The sequence below is a fragment of the Orycteropus afer genome, unplaced genomic scaffold (assembly GCF_000298275.1).
Source record: "Orycteropus afer afer isolate SDZICR_OR568_19922 unplaced genomic scaffold, OryAfe1.0 scaffold00005, whole genome shotgun sequence".
NCBI classification, from domain to species: Eukaryota; Metazoa; Chordata; class Mammalia; order Tubulidentata; family Orycteropodidae; genus Orycteropus; species Orycteropus afer.
The window spans coordinates 25,619,472-25,637,241 of NW_006921592.1; the positions used below are offsets into that span (position 1 = coordinate 25,619,472).

The 17,770-nt window shown below is 39.9% G+C and overlaps 1 protein-coding gene across 1 annotated transcript in view; it reads left to right on the forward strand.

Annotated features, from left to right (window-relative positions):
• The window catches only part of AOPEP (aminopeptidase O (putative)), a 540,041-nt gene that overhangs the window by 423,580 nt on the left and 98,691 nt on the right, over window positions 1-17,770 (forward strand). The gene's annotated exons all lie outside the window — the stretch shown is intronic.

Sequence of the window (17,770 nt, forward strand, 5' to 3'; positions counted from 1 at the left end):
ACCTTAGGCACTATGCTACCAGAGCTCCTTGCATGACTAGAAGAATGTAATCAGTGTCACTAAATGGTACAGGTAGAAACTGTTGAATTGGTATGTGTTTTGCTGTATATATTCCCAACAACAACAAAATAAATCAAATTTTAAAGGCTTGGGGAAAAAATAGTGCAATAATGGTAGCCAGGCACCATCTAGTTCTTCTGGTCTCATGGCAAAGGAAGCAGTTGTTGATGGAGGCGATTAGCACATTTTATTTTTTCCTCCTATTCTTGATTCTTTCTTCTGTTGCTCTAAGCAAATAGAAACTAATTATTGTACCTTGGAGGCTGCTTGCAAGGTTTTTGTAGTACCCTCAGGTACTACAAAATGAACAGAAGCACTAAAAACTATTATTAGGCCAATTAACTGGGATGACCCATGAGAACATAACCTTAAACCTCCAAACTAAGAAACCGAATCTCATAAAGTGTTTGGTTATACATAAGCAGGCTCAGCAGCTCTTTTTGTTGTTATAACTACATCTATCACACATTTTTCAATGCAACTTTTTACAGATGTACTACTTATTGACAGCAATTACATTAATCTGCAGTGCAACCCTACCCTTAATCAATGAGGTTTTCCCATCACTGTAAACCAAAATTCGTTGCTGCATAAGCAATAACTCTGCTTTCTCACCCTTCCCCACCCCTGTTAACCACTAATAAACTTTGGTCTCTATGTTGTTGTTGTTGTTCTGTGCCCTCAAGCCAGACCTGACTTATAGCGACCCCTCCTTGGGTTTCCGAGGCAGTATCACTATGGAAGTAGACTGCCCAACCTTCCTTGGTAGCTAAACATTTGCCTATTTTCTTTTTATATAAGTGAAGTCATACAATATTTAGGATAATGTCTTCCAGTTCCACCCATGTTGTAAGCATTTATCAAGACTTCATTTCTCCTTCTGGTTGAGTACTATTCCATTGTATGTATGTAACACATTTTGTTTATCCATTCATCAGTTGAGGAGTAGTTAGGTTGTTTTTATATTTTGGCTATTCTAAATGGTCCTGCAGTGAACACTGGTGTACATGTGTCTGTTTGTGTTGCTGCTTTCAAGTCCCTTGAGAATATTCCTAACAGTGGAAGTGCTGGGTCATATGATAGTTCTATTTTTAGCTTTTTAAGGAACTGCCATACTGTTTTCCACTACTGTTTTTACCATGTTGCATTCCCACCAACAATGAACAAGTGTTCCAGTTTCCTTACGTCCGTGCAAACATTTATCATTTTCTGTTTTTTTGGGTTTTCTTTTTGTCATCCTAGTGGGAGTGAAGTGGTATCTTATTGTGGTTTTGATTTGCATCTGTCTGATAGCTAATGTCATTTAGCTATCATTTTCATGTGTTTGGTGGCCATTTGAATATCCTCTTTGGTAAAATGTCTATTCAAGTCCTTTGCCCATTTTTTGATTAGGCTGTTTGTCTTTTGGTTGTCAAGTTGTTGAAGTTTTATATATATATTTTGGTTATGTGATTTTTATCATATATATGGTTTCCAAGGGAGTTCTGGTAGCATAGTGGTTAAGGCACTTGATTGCTAACCAGAAGGCTGGCAGTTCAAACCCACCAGCCACTCCTCAGAAGGAAGATTGGGCAATCTACTGCTGTATGATACCACCTCAGAAACCCAAGGAGGGGTCACTGAGTCAGGTCTGACTTGATAGCACGTAACAACAACAACAACATATGGTTTCCAAAGAGATTCTCCTAGTCAGTAGCTTGTTTTTCACTTTTTCAGTAAAGTCTTTTGATGAACAATTTTTCAATTTTTATGAGATTCCCCCTCCCATTTTTTTTTTTCCTTTTGGTGTTTGTACTTTTTTTAGTATGTTGCATAGGAGCTCTGGTGGTTCAGTGGTTAAAATGTTTGGCTGCTAACCAAACGATCTATAGTTCGAACCCACCAGAATAATGAGGCAGTCTGCTTCTGGAAATATTTATAGCCTTGGAAATGCTATGGGGCAGTTCTACTCTGACCTAAAGGGCAGCAATGAGTCGGAATCAACTTGATGGGTAGTGCATTAGACAATCCATTGTTAAAAGCTAGGCCCAACAGGCTTAGATTTTTAAAGAACAACTTCTATTCTCCCTCTTTTACTAGGGTGAAAATAGACTCTAGTAGATTCTTCATCAAAGACGCATTATTTGTTGTCTACATTTGACTCTACGCACACCTGGTGGGGGGAGCCCTGAAAACTGACACCGTAGTATGTCGTACCGTGGGCACCATGCATATACAATATTCTGGCTGATTGCTATCACCCAGCACTGCTGCATCACTGATTTTCAGATCAACACCCTGAGCCCTCTGGGTCATGGCCCCTGAGGCAGCTCCCACAAAGTTTCTCCTGACTTGCACCAACACCGACCCTCTGAGCACCCTGCTGAAAAGGAATACTCTCTGAAGCACTTAGCTGTTTTGAGAACACAGTTTTTTTTTTTTTTTTTATTTCCTTCTGCTTTTGTGACGAGAGACCCAGCACGTGGTATAAAGTAGATTTATGTGTAATACCTGCGTGGGTCATCTACTTCTTGGGCATGGCCTCTAATTGCTTCTGGTTAAAGAGTAGTCTTTTCTGGTACCGCATGCTTTGTCTGCTTTTGGATCATAGGATGAACACACCTTAGAGAACAATTCATCTTCTTTGCACTAGTGGAGGAGCTGAGCCCCAAGGAAGCTTTAGTGGTCTGCCCAGCTCACAGCTCTATTTGTTGGCATAGCTGGGACTCTCAATCTTCAGTTCATTGGACTAAGGCATTTATATTTTTTAGCAGTGCTGCTTTTAAGTCAACTCAGCATGATCACATCCTTGCTTCAGTTCTTACAAGGACCTACAAGCAGATAATGAATGATTATAACAGACAGCTCAGAGCGACGATGAGTTTTAATTTAATTAATGACTGTTCTTTTTCCTGAAACAATTCTTTCCTCCACTTTAGTAGGCAAAAGCATGCCTTGTGTCTATAGCAATGTGAACCTCATTTTCTAGGGCTTTTCATAAATATGTGTCATGTATACATGTCCTTTGTCTAGTTAGATGTTTTGAAATGATGACCCTATGTATCTGGACTGAATATTTTGCATAGGCTTTATTTCATCCAAAGAACTGTTTTTGTGTGTGTGTGTGTGAATGAATGTGAGTGTGTGTGTGTAGAGATTAGTTTAGATCTTTGCCTTTGGAAAGATACAAGTTCTCCTCCCTTGAGATGAAAACTAAATTAGATAATAAATACCAAGTCACCAAAAACAAACAAAGGATAAAAAGCAATTGGTTAAACAAGAAGTGTCTTTATGTACCTTCTAAAGCATTTAAGGGGTGTTTCTAGTTTCCTCTTATTTGCTTTCAAAAGCAAACTCTAATAGAGTCTCTGGCTTTTGCCCTTATTTTGTTCCCTGTGGTGACCTAGAACAAGAGTGTCCAGGACACAGTCCAGTGGTGGCCAGCCAGCCAGTGTCACAGGTCAGCAGTAACATTCAATACTTGTCAAACTGCCCAACCCAAGTATGTGTTTAAAAGAGGGCAGCGTTCTTGTCACACACCTCTGCATGGCACTTGTCTGTTATTTATTGGAGCTTGAGAATGAGTGCATTCAGATCATTCAACAGAAAACCTCTTCCTTCCAGGTCAATCCTCTGGCTTGGGCCTTTGGGAACTCAATATTTTCTGCATCTGAATCTGACCCTGTCTCGTTATAACCACTGTAACACTGTAAGTGGGGTCCAAAGAACCTGATTCATAAAATGGAAGCTACATTATCTTGAAGTGTGGAAGCTAGTTGGAGGATGATTGTCATTGTGATGTATTTATTTTAAATAGTGTTTCCACAGAGCACATTATCATGAAATTTTGCCGAGCAAGCTTCATCTTGTATTGTATGAAGAGGGCAATTAATACATTAAATACAGCTTTGGAGTCAGTTCTGGAATTCCTGGGTAGTGCAAATGGTTAATGCTCTTGGCTGCTAACGGAAAGATTAGTGATTTGAGTCCACTAAGGGGTGCCTCGGAAGAAAAGCCTGGTGATATACTTCCAAAAAATCAGCCTTTGAAAATCCTATGGAGCCCAATTCTACTCTGACACACATAGGATTGCCATGAGTTGGAGTTAACTTGGCAGCAAATGATTTTGTTTTTTTGGAGTCAGTTATCACCATTAAGTGGTGTGGCCTTAGGCAAGCCCCTTACCTTCTCTGAGACCTTATTTCTTCTTTCTGGAGTGAGAGGACCTGGCCTGGATGAAGGCCGCCACGTGCTGTGTGCCTGAACCTGGCTAAGTCCTGTGCTCCAGGTAGATGTGGTCAGCTTTAAGAGGTAGAAAATTGGTATTCACTTTTTTAAAGTGTCTTCCTTTCCTTCCTGGGAATCTGCTGAATTGCCCTCAGATTTAAAATTTCCTTAGTTTCTAATGGCATTGGGATTGTTGTTATACATTGTGTCCTGAGTGGTGTGTTATAAACTTACACTATCAAGAAACCTGTTTGTACATTTTTGTTCTTTCCCACTTTTGAAAAATTTTGATTTGAGCAATTATTGGGAGAAATCTTAATTAATAATCTATCTGAAAGAGCATTTACGCTGGCTGATCATTGAAGAGTAAGTGTTTGCTTCTAATTCAAACGAATTGTTCACAAATATTAATCTTTTTGACTAGCAGGAGATGAAAAAAATTTTGCTTAAGTTTGGTTAATGTCTTAAAATTGCTGCAGATCAATGAAAACTACAGGTCAGTGACAAATGTTATTTCTAGGACACACAGTTTGAGACATAAAAATAAGTACTCATTTATATCTGTTGTCTAAATAATCTTGGGGAATAAATTCCAGGGACTTCTACGTTGACTTTTGAAGGAAACAAGACATTGGAGACAAATGTTCCAGCCAAATGACCACATTGTTCATGCTGCTTTTATAATTAAATCATTAGAGTATTTGCTGCTTAAAAAACAAAACAAAATGCACACGCACACACACACACACAAAGTGAACAAAACCAGTAATGTCATGTTTATGAGAAATTGCTGCAATGATTGCTGCATAGCTTATAGCAAAATGTTGCAATGTTCCTTATAGTGAGAAAGTAGAGCCTATTTGGGGTTTAGGTGTAACCAGAAACGATCAAACCCAGATGCTTTCCTAAAATTATATTTTCAGTACATTTATATGTCTGTTACAAAATGTGCTACATGCTAAAAATATTTTCCTTTGTAGGCTGAAGGAAATTTCAAACCACATTGAGGGATACATATATCAGATGGTTTTTCTTAAGTGTGTTAAGGGCATCCTGGTTGTTATTAGCCCAGACTTTACAATATGACATTATTTATGCCAAAAAGCTTCACAATTCAATTCTTCTTTAATTTCAGCAACTTTATTGGCATGAAAATGCATGATGGAGAGGCCAAAGTCAATACATCAGAATTTGGGAGTAAGACCCTAGGGCAACAAGTGATAATGGGATTCGGCTGTAGATAACCTCCTTTAACCCTATAGGCTCATTTCTAGGTGAAGAAGTCACCTCGTAAATCAGACAGCTTCTGCTGCCCTTTATCCAAGTTCAATCTCTCTTTCTGTTCCTTTATCCTCCATTGTGCATGTTGTCTTCTTCCTTCTTCCATGTGGCCGAGCAAGATATACCTTCTTTTAAGATTCCTCTTGATTGTATTTATTACAAATGTAGCTTTTCTGGAATTCTCATGGGGTCTTCCCACCTCAAATTGTATTTCTCCATCACTGTCATTGATTTTGTAGTTCAGGAATATCTGCCTTGGTTTCACACAAATGTTTCTAGTAAATTAAGTTATAAATGGGTAAACCCAAGAATATATAGGCTGTGTAACTCTCTATAGAATGTATTTTTTAAAAATTTAATCCTCTCTTCAGTATACTGAGATATACTATTTTACACATTAGAATGTCTAATGAAAAAAAAGTCTATCTTTGTACTGAGTAGGCTATATTTGGAATGCATTATATACAACAGCTATTTACTTCTAGTTATAACTCTAAGGAACTCTGATGGCATAGTGCCTAAGGCATTTGACTGCTAACCAGAAGGTTGAGGGTTCAAACCCACCAGCCATTCCACAGAAGGAAGATTGGGCAATCGACTTCGGTAGAGATTTACTGCCTCAGAAACCCAAAGGGGGTCATTATGAGTTAGAATCGACTCTATGGCACTGAGTTTGGTTTTTTGGTTTTAGTCACAACTCTATAAGACAGATACTACAAGTGTACCCATTTTATAGGTGAGGAAACTAAAAAGCATTATGTAACTTGAAAGCCTAATTTCTTAATTATTACATTGCTTTTAAGTACATGTAGCTACTATTAGAGTTTTTCGATTTTTTTTCTTCATTTTTATTGTGGGAAATATAGCCAACAAAACATTTGCCATTTCAACAGAGTCTTAGATATTTTTGCATCTGGGACCTGGTCATGCTGGTTCCTTCAGAGGACAATGTGGAAATACCAAATTTCATATTATGGTCTTCTTGTAACAACAGTGGCCTGATTGTTTTGAGTGAGATGGGACCAGAAACGGAATGATCTCCTCTATAACAAGGCATATGACAAAGAGATTTTGTTTCACCATGTCTACCAGTCACTGCTGGGAAAGGGCTGTATTTGTTTATAGTGACTCAGGTTTGCTGATATCTCTGCAGTCTCCATCCAATAACATTGAGTCAGGTGAGGCTTTGTATTATGATGTCATAACTCACTTATTTTGAGACCTTTGGAAAGTTCACTTAGGTTCAAAATACCAGATGGGCTTTTATTGCTGAGAGGAGAGAGGAAGGAATGAGCTTTTAGTGGTATACTTTGTGCCTCTCACTTTGTATGTGATCTCACTCAGTCCCTACCCCAGCTCTGTGAAGTAGATAGCATCATTGCCATTTCTTAGACTCAGGGAGGTTGTATGATATGCCCAAGGGTCAGTATCTTGTAGGTAGCAAAGACAGACTGTGTCTAGGCCTAAGTTCTACTGTGTGTTTCCCAATACCCCATAACCTTGTCCTGAGACAGCTAAGCCAAATTCATAGGACATCACTTAAAAACAGCAAGAACATAGTGGGTTGTACATTAGCATGATTTCCAATGTCCTTGAACTTCAGAAAGCAAGGCAGTAAACATAAGAAATGCTCAAGAAAAAGGGAAAACAAAAGCAGACCACAGTCTTTGCACTATACATTGAAATCAATCATTAAAAAGCAGTCAGAAATGAGCGAAGACTGTTTGACTTAAGAGATTCCAACATATCCAATATTAATATGAATATAAATTAAGTAGATGGATTCTTAAATTCTGCATATTAGGAGGTGTTTATGGTAAATCTAATAAAGCTCTAATGTTCTTTGTGGTTATTCCCATCCATCATACTGCTGAGCACAAAAGCTGTGTTATGTACAGAATGGCTGGGCTTATCCCTAGTGGAAAGAAGTTATGTTTGGTATCTAAAGAACAATGAGAGTTTGCTGCTTGGCTGATCAATGCTGGATCAAGTTCACATTCCCCACTTCCCACTCCCCCACCTACCCATGCCCGGGTAGAAGCGAAGTACAGGCAGGGAGCACAGGTCCTTTTTTCACACAGAGAGAGATGTGAGCTCAGGCTCTCCTAATATGGACACAGCTGGGCCTGTGGAGCATTAAACATTGATTTAATCCACTACTGGAGAAAACATCCTACGGAAAGTAAAGAGATTAGCAGCCAATTAATTCTGGCCCATCCCATTGTTTTCCTGGAACAACACCTCCTTGTACGGATCTAAATGGTTGGTGAAAAATTGTTCTGGAAAACTGCTCCCCCCACCAGGTAATTTTTTATATTTGAGACAAATGTGATGGATTTTATGTTCCTTTGTGTATGTGTGATTTTACCTCTTAGTAAAGTAGGTGATTTAGGCCTATTCCTTTTGTTTGCAAATCAACACATTGTTGAGTTCCTTTGGGAAGCCAAAAGACAGGCAACCCAGTCTGAATGTCAAGGTTCTTAAAAATAGACATGCCAGGGACTCACTCTCCCAACACATACCCTCCTCTAAAGGTACCTTGCAGCAGTGGCATGTCCTTGGGCATACAGTAATGATGTCACACTCACTCCATCTTGAGAAATGGCAGGAATGTGCTTAGAAATTGATTTTTGCTTTTCAAGCTAGTTAAATATCAACATATGATCTGCTTGTGACTAATTAATACCTTTTGTAAGGCATTTGCCAGACTGACTTTCCTTTATCATTGATATATATGTGTGTTTTTTTCTATGCAAGGCAGCCAGTTGGTTAGAACATGGTGCTCAAGACCCAAGGGATTCAACATGGACTGCATCTCTCATGGGACAGTACCTTTTACACATAGCAAATGGTCTTTCTCATTGGTATATGCTGTTCCATAATCCTAGCCACCAATCTGCTAAATGTAAAGCATTTGTTTCAAGGGGTAGGTAGCAGCCATCCACATAATTGGAAATACCACCTTCAAATATATGGCATTCTAGACTAGTACTAAAATCAGCTTCCTTGAAGAAAAGGATTGCTGTTTTTTCCACTTAGGATTCAGAATCATATTATCCATGAGGAGGGAACTCTGGTGGCATAGTACCTAAGGCATTTGACTGCTAACCAGAAGGCTGGTGGTTCAAACCCACCAGCCACTCTCTTGGAAGAAATATTGGGCATCTACTTCTGTAGAGATACCACCTTGGAAACCCAAGGAGGGTTCGCTATGAGTCAGGACCAACTCAATAGCAGTGAGTTTGGGTTTTTTAACGAGTCTGGAAGAAACTCTAAAAAGTCATATGTCTACCCATTCTTGCCTCTCTTTTTGGGTACAGTATTGAGATCTTCTGCTTCTTTGTAGTTCATTGTGTGTCCTTTAACTTATCTTGCCCAAAAGTTTCTCTCTATACCAGTTGTTGTCAAGTTGATTCTAACTCATGGTGACCCCATGAGTTATAATGCCTATGAATGGTAAACTCCTATAAAAAATTGCAGTCATACAGGTGCCTAAGGGAATATGTTAATATCCATTTTCTAGAGTGGCTATTTCAATAGACTTGCGTGGTATGGGATTGTATTTTGCAGGTTGTGCTGTGATAGGAGGTTTATCATAGTAGTTTTGTCATAGTAGAACTGTGCTCCATAGGGTTTTCAATGGCCAATTTTTTCAGTAGATCATAAGACCTTTTTACCAACATGCCTCTGGGTAGACTCAAACCTCCAAACTTTCAGTTAGAAGCCAAACATGGTAACCATTTGTACCACCCAAGGGTTCCTATCTGAAAGAATTCTAGTTGTTATGAAGTCAACTCTAACTCCTAAGAAGTGACACCCTGGGTCAGCCATCAGCCAATCCAGCCCAGCACTGTGTTTGCCGTCAGCCCAAAGGGACTTATTGTAAAAATGCATAAGAAGTGGCTGTCCTCCATGGTATTGACCTTGAAATTTAGATATTTCCTCAAAGCATCTGAAATTTCATCAGGGTAACCATTTAGAGATGGGTCATCATTAAAATGATCTAAACCAGTGGTTCTCAACTTGTTTGCACATTACGGGGGGGGGGGGGCTTTAAAAATTACTGATGCCTGTTCCCTCCAGAGATTGGAATCTCGGTGGTCTTGGGTGTGCCTGGACATTGGAATTATTAAAACTTCCCAGGTGATTTTAATAAGCAGTCAAGGCTGGGAACCATTGATCTCTAGCCAGCCCCACATAATTTTGTATTTCACCTGTGAAGGCTCTTTAAGGTTATAATGCCTATGAATCGTAAACTACTGTAAAGAATTGCAGTCATACAGGTGTCTAAGGGAATATGTTAGTATCCATTTTCTAGAGTGGCTGTTTCAGTAGACTTGCATGGTATGAGATTGTATTTTGCAGGCTATGCTGTGATAGGAGGTTTATCTGAGCCACAGAATAAGCAACTATTTTAAAGTGAGATGGTCATGCTAGATGCATCCTAAGCTCTTTTGCTAGAGTAGGAAAAGCATTAAATTTCCAGTCAGGAGATCTAAAGGCCAAGCAATATGAGGTACTGACACTCCTAAAATTCTCTGAGACTTACTTTCTTCATTCTTAATATGGAGTGATGAACTGTCTATATGTGGAAGTGTTTGGTACACTACAGTTCTAGACAAAGATGCTCACTCTTGTTCTTTCTACCAGTTCTAAGGTTCTCTAATCACTGATATATGTGAGCTTCAGTTTTTTTTTTTGTTTGTTTGTTTTTGTCCCAAAGTCACCACCCTCCAGCTCCTAGTAATGTTGTGATGCTTCTTAGTTCTAATCATCTAGGGCTTGGTAAATAACAACTGCTTCCTGTTCTGAGCACATTACATGTGTCATTTGATCTTCACAGCTCTGTGAGAAAGGAGGCTTAGAGAGGTCACACAGCTAATAGGAGGCAGAGCCTGGATTGAAACCCAGACAAGCTGTCTGCATGCTTCTCATACTGTGCTGTCTTACTGCCTTCTCACACGAGTTCTGGGAGGACAAGGAGGGTGTCTTATTCATCTTCATGTTCACAGTCTAGCGCTCTGTTTTTTTTTTTTTTGTAGTCTGTACCAATACTTTATTTTCATGTAGTACTCCATTGTATGGATATAACAAACAAACAGACAAACAAAAAAAACAGGCCCATGGTCATGGAGTCAATTCCAAATCATAGTGACCCTATAGGATGGGCTGGAACTGCCCCATAGGATTTCCAAGGCTGTAAATCTTTGCAGAAGCAGTCTTTCTCCTGTGGAGCAGCTGGTGATTTTGAACTGCTGAACTTTTGGTAAGCAGCTGAGCTAGGACTCCGTTTTGTAGTCAACACTCAGTATGTTTGTTAAGTGAATAACCAATCCGCATGTCAATTTACATTCTTCTTCCTGCAATCTATGCCAATTTCCTCTGATATTGATATCAAAATAGATACATACTTGGTTAGCATTTTTTATAGGAGTTCCATATTGTGTTTGTATAATATTATCTTTATTTTTCTTTTAATTTTTAACAGATTTTTTTTTTTTTTAAATATGAATATAATTATATATCCTGTAGTGTTGCACTTCACTTCTAAATGTTACTGATGGGGGGAAATGTTGTTGTGTGCTGTCAAGTCAATTCCGACTCATAGCGACCCTCTAGGGCAAAGTAGAACTGTCCCAGAGAGTTTCCTAGGCTGAAGTCTCTATGGTGAGCAAATCTCTAGGTCTTCCGGGGCTTGTAGGTTAGAACTGCCTGCCTTTCAGTTAGCAGCCAAGTATTTAACCATTGTGTCACCAGGGCTTCTTAGAGAAATAATAGAACCATAAAATTTTTCCACACTCCCTTTCTCTGTTAAGCAGCTCTGGTGGTGCAGTGGTTAAAGCGTACTGCTGCTAACCAAAAGGTCGGCAGTTCAAACCCATCAGCCACTCTGTGGGAGAAATATGAAGCAGTCTGCTTCTGTAAAGATTTACAGCTTTGGAAGCCCTATGAGGCAGTTCTATCTTTTCTGTCCCCTAGGGTCACTGTGACTTGGAATCTGCTTCATGGCAATGGGTGGGTGGGTTTCTTGGTTACTCAAAAAAGAAAATAAAAGAAAGAAAAAGAAACCTACAATACTTTATGTATTCATGCCCCTCCTTGTCCAAAAGCCATTGAGGCAGCTTCCAAAGCAGATAACTATAGCATGATGAAAAAATAAAAAAAGAAGAAAAATGAAGCAAAGTGAAAACAATGGTAGAAAAATAAAATGGGACCAGGAAATAAACTAGCACACAAAATGCACACCCTGAAGTTCCTCTGTGTGGCTGAAGTAGAATCACTGAGCCCTGAGATTCCCAGAAGGGGGAAGAGAATAAATCGCAGTGTCTGTGAGGTAAAAACAAGCCAGTTGTCTAAGTCCAACTATTCCTGATGTTGATACCAGAGAGAAGTTTTTCCTGTGGGTCCTCACAGAGAATTACCGTCTCCTGTAATAAACAACCTCAAAACATCCTTAGGGTAAACATTGTGATGGATTTTATGGGGCTGTTTCTTATAATGCACCTCAATAAAGGTTGATGGCTTCTTACCAGAATATAATGAATAAAAGGAATCTCACAGAGGTCAGTAAGGCTCAGTCCAGGGTCAGCTTTATAATGGTCTGCTTTAATCCAAGAATGGATTTTAGAGTATTGAAGGTAGAGCAGTGGCCATCAGAGTAATCTGTGAGCCTCCTGAAAATTAAATGTCCCTGTGTCTGCACCAAAAAAAAAAAAAAAATCAAACCCACTGCTGTCAAGTTGATTCTGACTCATAGCAACCCCCATATGGAAATAGTTTGCCTAGTCTTGCCTCCACAGAGCTGGTGGGTTGGAACCACCAACCTTCTGGTTAGCATTCAGATGCCTTAGGCATTGTGCTACCAGAGCTCCTCTACACACTATAGTTGTTTTGGTTTTTTTTCCTAGGGAACTGATGTTGTTGTTGTTGTTGTTGTTATGTGCCATCAAGTCAGCCCGACTCATAGCGACCCCTCCTTGGGTTTCCGAGACAGTATCACTAAGGAAGTAGATTGCCCAACCTTCCTTCTGAGGAGTGGCTGGTGGGTTTGAACCACCAGCCTTCTGGTTGACAGATTCTTAGAGGGGGTTCAAGGAATGGAAGAGCTGAGTATCTTAAATATTGTTACCTCAATGTAGCTCTGTAAAAGTTTTTGAGCAACAGTGAATTCAGGGATATGATTTCTGAGAGGAAGAGGTTCTGTCAGGCAGTTCACTGCAGAACCATAAGCTTCAGCAATCAACAGAGCCAAGCGTGGGATTGATTTCCTTTTTGTGAAAACTGTGCTTTATAAGGACTTCCAATAAGAGGTCCATTTGGCAGGGCCAACATCCTCTTCAGAAAGAAATTAGGTGTATATTCTAACACAGAGACAAAATGGGCAATAATACAAGTTATATATAATTTTTCTAAAGTCAGCTGAAAATATAAATATTATACTCAAAAATGATAAAGCATAATTTAAAGATGTAAACATTTGATAACTTGGCCCCTAATCCTTATTTGTTATTATTTGTGGCTTAAATTAACCTTGATTTTATTTCCAGACCTGCGTAGACTCCTTCCTTTTTTTTCCAATTCAATTCCTGAATTTACATTGGCAATAGAGCCCTTTTGAAACCAGCAAAAGCTTCTGGAACTCTCTATCTTGTTTGGTATTAAAAAGTCTTTTGGCTTCTTATAGTGGATGGTTTTCCCTTTGCTGTGGCCAAGGGAGTGTAATTTGCCATATGAGAATAATTAAAGGGCTCCCTTGTTTGCTCTTCAAGGAGCTCTGGTAGCACAGTGCCTAAAGCCTCTGACTGCTAGCCAGAAGGTTGATGGGTCAAACCTACCAGCCACTCTGTGGAAGTAAGACTGGTCAATCTACTTCTGTAAAGATTTACTGCCTCAGAAACCAGTGGGGTCACTATGAGTCAGAATGGACTCAATGGCAGTGGGTTGTTTTTTTTGGATTTGTTTGCCCTTCAGGCCTTTGAGTTGACTAGAAAGGTATGCTGCTTCTCTTTCCTCTGTATTTTCACTTATTCACAAGGTAGAATCAGGAAGAGAGCATGCACCCATGTTACAGTATGAAATTGGTATCACTATCTTTTTCCAGTGAAAGGGGTAATTTCCTCTTCAATGTTAAAAAAAGAGAGAGAGCTAGAAAGAAAGAAATCTCCAGTCACTAGGTTAAGTAATGCTTTTATTTTAAAGCAATGGCATTTTCTCATCTTCTGAAATTGTCTTCAGCTATTATAAGTTGCTTTGACAAGACGGCTTCTTAGAACAACTTTCATTCATAACTTGCATCTCTACTAGACTGAGGTATTTTTTAAAAATATAATTCAAATAGAAAACATCTGTTTTTTAAAGATAGTTTTAAAGTGCTTTCACCACATTCTCAAAAATAGTTATACATTATATAGCATGAGCATAGAGCACTCATCTCAAATCCAGAATTCCAATTTTTAAGGAAGTAGTTTTCCTTCCATTTTGCCACACCCTACTTTCATTGGTATTAGAACATGAAGAAAGGGAGATTTTAGGTAGACAAAAGGAGCAATGTGTTGAAATTGTACTGGACACAATCAAAAAGTATTCACATTTTTCTAGTGTCATATGATGATATGTTCATCTCTCATTCTAGATTATTCAGCCCCCAGCATCATTTTGGAATATAATTTTAGTGATTACTATATGAGGGAATTATTAGTGATGCACATGGTTTGCACTAGACTACTGACCTGAAGGTTGACAGTTCAAACCCACTCAGTGGTGCCACAAAAGAAAGACCTGGCAACCTGCTTCCATAAAGATTACAGCCAAGAAAATTCTATGGAGCAGTTCTACTCTGTGACATGGGGCTGCCATGAATCGGAATCTACTCGAAGGCAACAGGCTTGGTTTGGTGCGTTTCTTATGTTTTAAGAAAGTTCATTTTAAAACTACCCTGGCAATATAACGGAAGTAACTCTCTTTTTAAAATATACAATCCTATACTGTTTACAAATTAAGATATTTTAAGTGGTGAAATAGGAGTTAATTAAGATCTTTAAGACCCTTCTTCCCCTGATATTTCACATGCCATTCATTCATTCGTTCTTTTATTCTGCCATTCACTTATTTAACATATTTCTATGCATCTACTATATACCCTAAGGCACTTGACTGCTAAGCAGAAGGCTGGTGGTTCAAACCCACCAGCCACTCCTCAGAAGGAAGATGGGGTAATCTACTTCTGTAGTGATACTGCCTCGGAAACCCAAGGAGGGGTCGCTATGAGTCAGGTCTGACTTGACGACACATAACAACAACAACACTATATACCCCTTTCCCCCCAAAAAAACCAAACTCAACTGCTGTCAAGTCGTTTCTGACTCATAACAACACCTCCTTGGGTTTCTGAGGTGGTATCTCTATGGAAGTAGATTGCCCAGCCTTCCTCCTGAGGAGTGGCTGGTGGCTTTGAACCACCAGCCTTCTGGTTAGCAGTCAAATGCCTTAGGCACTGTGCCACCAGAGCTTCTCCTATATACTAGGCAGTGTTTTTAGTGATTAGACAAAAATCAAGAACAAAAGAGGCAGGATTTATGTCTTCTAGGAGCTTACAGTAGGAGCCCTAGTGGTACAGTAGTTAAGCACTTGGCTGCTAATGCAAAAGGTAGGTAGTTTGAACCCATCAGCAGCTCTGAGGAGAAAGATGCCTGTCCTGTAGCGTCACTATGAGTCATACAGAATCGACTTGGCAGCACCGGGTTTGGTCTTTTTTTGTGGGGGCGGGGGGGCAGTTTACAGGCCAGTTGGGGAGACAGACATTAAATTAATAAAAATTGTAAGTACTTTATATGATATAAATAGGATACGATTAAAAAGAATTGTGAGGTGACAATTTGGTTGGTTTAAAGAATCTTTGACCTTTCTGAAATATTGTTTAAGTCCAGAACTATAGGAGCTATCCAGGCAATGAGGAGAAGGAAAAGCATTCTAGGTAAAGCAAAATGATATCATGAATTACTTTTGGAAATATCATTCTGGCTTCTCTGTGGAGGATGGATGGGAGGGGAGGCAAGAGTACAAAGAAAGAGAACAGCTGGGAGACACTTAGAATGGACCACAGCTTTTACTCCCCACTCAACAAAGTACTAGGGCAGAGTGGCAGTTGGAGGTTTCCTTTGTTCAAGTTATGTCTGAAATGGTTAGTTCTCATGAGCCGAGTGCTAGAAAGAAGGGACACTGTGCCAGTGACACCAAGATGGTGTTCCCAGGTCTCAATTCCTAAGATCTTTCCAGTGGCTCAATGTGATTTTCATTGTGATAGAATTAGGAGCAATCTTTGTGTGTGTGTGTGTGTATACACATCTTTGAGACTACAACCAGATGAGGAATAATGGGGAAAATCTGCAAGTACTAACTACCCAGCTGTAACAAGAGATTTTCGTAGAAGGCTTTATAAGATTTCTTTTCCGATAGTTATCTTTATTCATATTATTGAATCATTGGACTTCATTTTGTTTAATTTTCTTCTAAGACTACAAGTTTAAGAATCTTTGACAAATCAACAAAGGGGACACTTAAGGAAGGGCCATTTAGGCACGGCATTGTACATCAGTATTGAACGGTGCATATCAGAGTTCCTGGGGATGGTGACTTCCCAAGGGGGAAAAAAATTCTAGTGGGGAAAGGAAGTGTATGCCAGCGATAGATTTCTATTGATTCTGGAACTGTTCTTAGTAGCATGGAAGCTTGAATAGTTCAAAGTTCTCTTTCCATTTAAAATTAAGCAACTCTGCAATTACATAATAAACTTCACCATTTATATTTTCTTTTTCCTGCCTTTGTGTAGGTGCACTCAAGATTTGCAAGGCATTGACTATTTTTTATGCATTTCCTTTACAATACAAAAACTGTGTATGGGTGGTCGTACATTATATGTAAGATTTGATAACACCTTGAAAAATCTTTAGCAAATGAGCATACATTTCTTAGACTTAGGTAAGAATGACACAAAATGCTTACTATATTTATATCTCTCTCCAGAGTTGAATTTCTTTGTATTTCTGGAAACACAAACACGAAGTCAAGAATCCCCCATTTGAGCAGACCTGTTGTTTATTTCAGGAAACAGAAAAGTGCACCGTTAATGTAATTTTAAGTAGCCCAGTTACGAATATGGAATGAAGGGGTAACATAAAGTTTTCCACTCTGATGTCTCCATTAAGAAGCTCCTCTTTGTGTAAAATACTCCATGGCAAAGTTGCTTCTATTTAAAGTTAGGAGTTTGATCTTGGCTTTGATCTAAAAACCTTTTGATCTTGAAAGAAGGATGGAGTTGTAGTAAAGAGAGGGCAAGGCAGTTTTTTTTTTTTTTTTTTTAAAGAAATGCGATAAAGTTAAAGGGATGGTCAAGACCAGCAAACACAATTGCGACCCGACTCCCTCACATTCCCACCTCTACGTGGTTCATCCAGCTTCTGATGCGGATGGGAAGACAGCCTTTTGGGGGCTAATGGAAACGCTTGAGGGTATCGCACACTTTTATTAATGAAGGAAACTTTCTGCCTATTTATGAAAACAGATTAACTTCAATTTTCATTCTACCCAGTCGCTTTGGGATTCCCTGGGTTTAAGGGCTGTGTGTCCACATGTGCGGCTCCAACTGCGCTTAGCCAGAGCGCGGAGACTCCCGCTTCGCGCCAGCTTAGAGCGGAGCTTGGCTTCACCGAGTTGCTGGCCTCTTCCCTGGGGAGGTCACCTGCCTCCGTCCCGGGTTCCGAAAGGGCCACTACAATACGTCTAGTTAATGGCGTCTAATCCATTCCTGGAGGAAACTCCATTAGGAAAGACCCTTTTTCTTCGCGAAGACCATCAAGGCACTTAGGTTTCTGACCCATAGAGTTTTCAGGCTGACCGCGGCGGTGAGAGAGCATTTCTGGCGAAGCTCTTTCGCCTTTGCGGGCGGGCGAGCGGCATTCCGGCAAGTGCAGCGGCCAGGAAAGATTTTCGCGGGTGTCTAGGGGCCTGCGGGGGGGGGGGAGCTGTGGAAAGTTATGGCGTGTTCGTATGAGTCCCTCCGCGTGTAAGGGGACGCGGACGCGCGGGCGCGGGCAACTCCCGGGAGAGGAGAAATGTTTGTGATGAGAACAATAAACTAAAATGCGCGCCGGGCGCCAAGGGGCGGGAGCAACCTGCGGGGAGGCGGCGCGGCTCCTATACCTTTAAGGCAGGCCCCGCCCCCGCC